Raw genomic sequence first — 6,000 nt, 5'->3', positions numbered from 1 at the left:
ATGATTGCATATCCAGGTAGGTTCAAGTTGAGAGAGGCCTTAGAACCTGTGAAACGCAGATGGAACAGATTTGACAAAATCTGTACATCCCTAGAAAGGATATTGAGTATGTTTTCATGTTTTGAAAGGCTGGCTGTTTTTTCTGTCATTCTAGCTTCACACTTTTTTAAAAGACATCCAGTTTTCTAATGCTTCTGGGAGCGGACTGTATCTAGATGAGCATGGAGAGCTGGAAGCTGACTTTGAATTCATTAATTGGGTGCTGCTTCCCAATTTGACCCGTGGTCGAGTGAAAATTGGGAGTGTACGGAGACAAGCATCCATAGACAGAAAGCTCACCATTAACACAGAAGCCATTGTGTGGCCCAGGCATTTTAATCAGGTAGGGGAAATTATTTGAGTCATATCTGAGGCTCGTGGCATCCATTAAACTCTAATAATATGTGTTTAATGCAGGTGCTGTGCATAGCTTCAGTGTCAAATCCAAAGACCAAAGTGAATCGGGGTGCTTCGGGGCTGCCTAGGTCAGATCTAGGGATGTCAGAGAATTTTGCCACGAATCTCGGGGAGGCCGAATGCCACCACATTCAGCCCCCCGAAATCGGTGGCGAAACGGTCTGCCCCCCCGCCCCCCGGGGACGGGACTTACCTTGGGCGAATCCTTCTGGTGGCAGCAGCAGCAGCGGCAGTTGGGCGGCAGCAGCTGCAGCGGCTGGTCTTCCGACCGGCTGCCACCACCGCCATTTCCAGTAAAAAAAAAAAAAAAAAAACGTGATAGGCAGACTACATAAAAATTTATGTAGCCTATCATGGCTAGATTTTAAAAAAATACTGTGATAGGCTACATAAATGTTTACATAGCCTATAATGGCTGAGTAAAAAAAACAAAACAAAACAGCGCGTACGCAAATGTCGGCGCCCATGGGCGCCACCATTTGCGTTCCTTATTTTGGCACGTGTAGTCTACGTAAACATTTACGTAGACTACGGCAAAAATAAGGGGAACTCAAATAGCGTAGCGTCTAAGCTATTTGCGTTCCCCTTATTTTCGCCGTAGTCTACGTAAATGTTTACATAGACTACATGTGCCAAAATAAGGAACGCAAATGGCGGCGCCCATGGGTGCCGCCATTTGCGTACACGTGGGTGTTTTTCTTTTTTTTTATTCAGCCATGATAGGCTACGTAAACATTTACGTAGCCTATCAAGGCTGACTGCATGGACGCAAATGGCCAGCCAGGATTCGGGGGGGGGGGAGGGACAGAGTCCCTCCCCCCCCGGCCAGAATTTCAGGGGGGAGGGACGGAAGCTGTTAGAACTGCTTAGTTAGTTGGCTAGAATTGTGGTGTGTGTGTGTGTTGTACACTAGCTTTGTTCTTCTTATTCTTTCCTACCAAGCCCTTTTCATTTCAACTATTCCCTTTCTTTCTGCAAACAGTGTGTGGCAAAGCACTATTTCTTTCTTTTCTTTTATTTGTGGGGAGGGGGATCTTGTACTCTTGCTTTGTTCTTCTTATTCTTTCCCACCCAGCCCTTTTCAATTCAACTATTCCCTTTCTTTCTTTTCCAAGCTATTTATTTAAAAAACCAAAAACATTTAAAAAGTACTTTAGTTTCCTCCTTTCCGTGCCTTGTTTTTGCCCACCCCTCCTACCTTTCTGAAGTAGTCAACCATTCTTAAGAGTTTTCCCTTTCTTACTTTGTAGACTATTTATTTTAAAAAAACAAAGAAAAATTTGCAAAGTAGTTTCCACCTTTTTTCGGTGTTTTCCAGGTAGATACCTTAAATATATATATATAATACTTATATAAATATAAGTACTTTCCTTTCCTTGTTCTTGCCCCCCCTTCTCAATTTATGCATTCCTTCCCTTCCTATTTTTGAACTCTGTCTCTTTTACCTAAAATACAAACAAAAAACAACAACACCCTTTTCTTATCTTTTACGTTCTTCTTTATTTCCTTTTCTTTTGCTCTTGTGCATCTCTGTGGGTACGCTTGTATTGTGGTCAAGCAAACAGTGTGGGGCTAAGCGCAACACACAAGTTCACCTTTAAAATACCGTGAGCAAAGCACTACTTATTTATTTATTTATTCATTTCATTTCATTTCTATAGGGCCAATAGCCGAAGCTCTCTGGGTGGTTCACAAAAATTTAAACCTGAAAGCACACGGTAAAACAATATAAAATATTAAAGCATTAAAAGTACAATATAACAATACAACCAGAATAAAATCAGAATAAAACCTAGCAGCAATGCAGAGATTTAAAATAGAGATTTAAAACAGCAGAGCTAAAAGACTAGAAAGCTAACAACACAGCACATGTTAACAACATATATTGTTTATATTTAATATTACACTGTGTGGCAAAGGAAGCCTGATATGGGGCACCTTCAGGGCTTTGGCATTGGGGCTGCCCTTTGCCCAGATTTCATGCACTTCTGTGCAACCAGTGGAAAGTTATAGCTCTTTGCTTGGAGAGTTTGTGTTGAAAACACAGCACAGCCTGCCTGCCTTCCTGTTTTACTCCATTCAGCCTAAAAGAGCCAGAGTTTATCCACTGTGAAGCTGAATAGGGAAGGGGAGGGGGTTATTTTCACTTCAGAGAAACTCACAGCAGAGAGTAGGGATAGTGGCCTCCTCCTGATCACCGCTGAAACACCTAACTTCTCTGATGATCCCTATATGACCTTTGGTTTGAGTTTCTGAGGACAGCACATTTTATCTGTGGCTAGCACAAAGACTACTAGGCCAAACTGTCTGACCTTTGGCCCATGGACCTCTCTCCAAGGGGGCTAACAGGTCCCCAAATTTCATGCAATTCTGCAGAAACAATGAAAAGTTATAGCTCTTTGCTTTGAGAGTTTTTGTTGACAAAATCTACACCTAGCACACAAACTCCTGCGCCACATTGTCTGAGTTGTGGTGGATGGAATCCCCTCCATGGGGACTGCTAGGTTTCCAGATTTTGTGCATTTATCATGAAAAGTAAAAATGTTATGGCCATTCCTGTTTTCCAATGAAACCCATAGGGAAAACTTCAAATCCGAATAATTAGGCTAACCAAATCTCAGTTTGGATTGAAACCGAAAGGGGATGCATCTGAATCAGACTAAAGCAAAGTGGGGGGAGGGTCTTTTTAATACCAATTAAGCCCTGCTTAATACCAATGAGGGGCCTAGTAATGTCTCTTCACTGATTTTTTTAAAATGGTTGCTGTGTTATTGCTGTTGTTGGTTCTGTTTTGCATCTTAGTTTATTTTGTTCTTGCACCTGTTACCTTTCAGTTTTGCATTCTCTGTTCAGTCTATTTCTGTGGAGAACACTTGGATATAAATGTTGAAACAAAGAAATGAACAGCCCAAAGAGCATCCTGGGGTCAGATGAAGTCACTGGGATAAGAGATCTCATCAGGTCCTTTCCAAAATGAATTCTTCATTCCCAGAGACAAAAAATATTCCTAACAAGTTTTCCTTTCTGCTCCTTCTCTTTATTGCTAGACTGTCCCTCACTCCAGGTGCGTTGAGAGCTGTCGCCCTGGATACACAAAAGAGGTCCAGGAAGGAGAGTCACCTTGCTGCTATGCTTGTGCTCCATGTGCAGAAGGGACAATCTCCACTCAGGAAGGTGGGTGACCTCAGAGGAACAGCTGTTCTCATAGGAAATGAGCAAACATCTGTTTATTTTTTTTTTCCTCAACAGCACATTTGTATTCAGAGGCTCTCTTCTGCATCCCCCTGCCATCTGAAATGAGGTGACTGGTGACCTGACAGGGGGCCTTTTTGGTTGTGGCACCCCACCACTGGAATGTCCTCCCCAGGTATTCTCATCAACTGTGATGCCATTCTAGAGCCAGGTGAAGATGTCTTTATTTGCCCAGCCAGTTCAGCAAATAGAGTGAATCTGGTTTTAATGATGGTTTTCTCTGTTCGACCACATTCCAATGCAGTTGTTCTTTGTTTTGTTTTCATTGTGAGTAATGGATCTTCTTATACTATCTTATATTTTTCTGGTTTGTAGATCAGCCTAACCATTTTTCTGAAGAGCAGGCTCAAAAGTTATATGAAAAAATGAATTAAATATTCAGACATTCTCAGTGAAGATTATAAAGATTTTTTTGAAGCTGGATCCCTTCTGAACATCAGTATTTTAATCCTCACCAGAGCTCCTTACAGCTCTGTCTGGTTCTGACTGAAACTCAGAATGCATTCAAAGCACCACCAAACATTGGAGCCACCAGCCACCACCATGCTCAGTGCACCCCCTGTTTCCTGGTTTCAAGCACACCCTACAAAAGGCTCTGCATTTCACATGACTGGTAGGGATGTCAGAGAATTCCGCGACGGATCTCGGTGAGGCCGAATGCCAGTGCATTTGGCCCCCCAAAATCCATCACGGAACGAAGCCCCCATCCCCCCACCCCACAAAAGGCATGCGTGACAAAGTCCCCGCCACCCCCACCCCATGAAAGGCACGCGAAACGGAGCACTTACCTGCTCCCGTCCACGCTGCTTTGCAAATGGCAGCTGTCCTGCGGCAGCAATTCGCTTCCACCTCTTCAGCCGTGATAGGCTACGTAAATACTTATGTAGTCTATCACGGCTAATGCAGGGATGCCATTTGTGTCGCTGAGGAGGCCATGATAGGCTATGTAAGTATTTAAGTAGCCTATCACGGCGGGGACGACGACCCCAGCATACGCAAATGGCGGCGGCTACCGCCATTTGCATACACTGGGGTTTTCCCCCCTCAATACAGGGACGCAAATGGCGGTGGCTACGACACCCGCCATTTGCATCCCTGCAGGGCTGCCAAGCGGCCGGATGTCTGGCTGTGGGCAGCTGGAGCCAGCTGGCGGCTCTGCAGCTTGGCCGCGGAGTGGAGCCAGCTGGCCAGGATTCTGGAGGGAGGGGCGGAGCGCCTCCCCCCACCTGCGGAACCCGGCAGAGCCAGGTAAGCGGGGTTTTGTACACCCCTAACGACTGGGGCAGGGATGTCATTAAAGACATAGGCCAGTCTACAGTATGGAGAGAGAACCCTCTTCAATGTGCTGTGATTCTGTGGCAGACATGCAGACGTTCCTTGGCAGAACAGGGGATGTGAAAATGGTGTAAAGTTCAAGATGCAAAGCTTGGAAAATTCTGCCTCACAACAACCCACAACACTCTGTTGATCAGAACACTCTCCTGTTGTTCTCCTTTAAACCCCTTCTGCAAAATTTCTAAGGGTAAGAAAAGTAGATTTTATGAAGGATCGCTACTCCACATTTGAAACTTGACAGATCACCCTTGGAAGCAACCAGACTGACGTAGGGGAAATAGCCTCACCTCCTTTCCCTCGATCTCCTTTTCCTTCTTTTTATCCAGTGTTGGCTTCTTTCCCCATATCATCCGCTTCACCCCCTCCTTCTTTAAGGTGAATCCTATGACAGCGATTAGCACACACTTTAAGCATGTGCCTGCTGCCCTGCTTTCATTTGCATTGCTGGTGCTTTCTGCTGCCCTGGCATAGCCAATCTCCTTGAGCACAGCATTTGGAATGGTGTGTGGCACCCTGGCAAAGCTTTGATGGGTCTGAAGTAGGCCATTCACCGCTTTGGTACAAAGCCCGAATTATGAGGTGAAGCCAGATGTTTAGGAGGTTCCTCAGCATGATGCGAAGTGGATCAGCCCAGCACAGAGGCACCACAATCGAAACACCCCCTTCACAAGGCGCTTCATCGGCCTCTGAGATTTGTAGCTCTCCTTATGCCATCTGAGCAGCTGAGAGAGACTGTCTCCAAGATGTATCAACTTCTCAAAGATCACACAGATGGTCAGGGGGAGGAGGGGGGAGGGGGAAGGCAAGCGGATGTGGGATGCAGGGGGAGGTGGGAAGGCAAGCACAGGTGGAGGCCCTCTTTCACACACAAGTCATGCACCAGTCTCACATGGCAGCAGAGATTATGGAGCCCATGATCTGCATGGTGGAGGGGTGACTGGCCAGGCACCAGCTCAC

Source organism: Heloderma suspectum, chromosome 2, assembly GCF_057233095.1.
Source record: "Heloderma suspectum isolate Gila_16-S chromosome 2, 16-S_ref, whole genome shotgun sequence".
In the NCBI taxonomy this organism is placed as follows: Eukaryota; Metazoa; Chordata; class Lepidosauria; order Squamata; family Helodermatidae; genus Heloderma; species Heloderma suspectum.
This window is presented reverse-complemented; position numbering follows the sequence as displayed.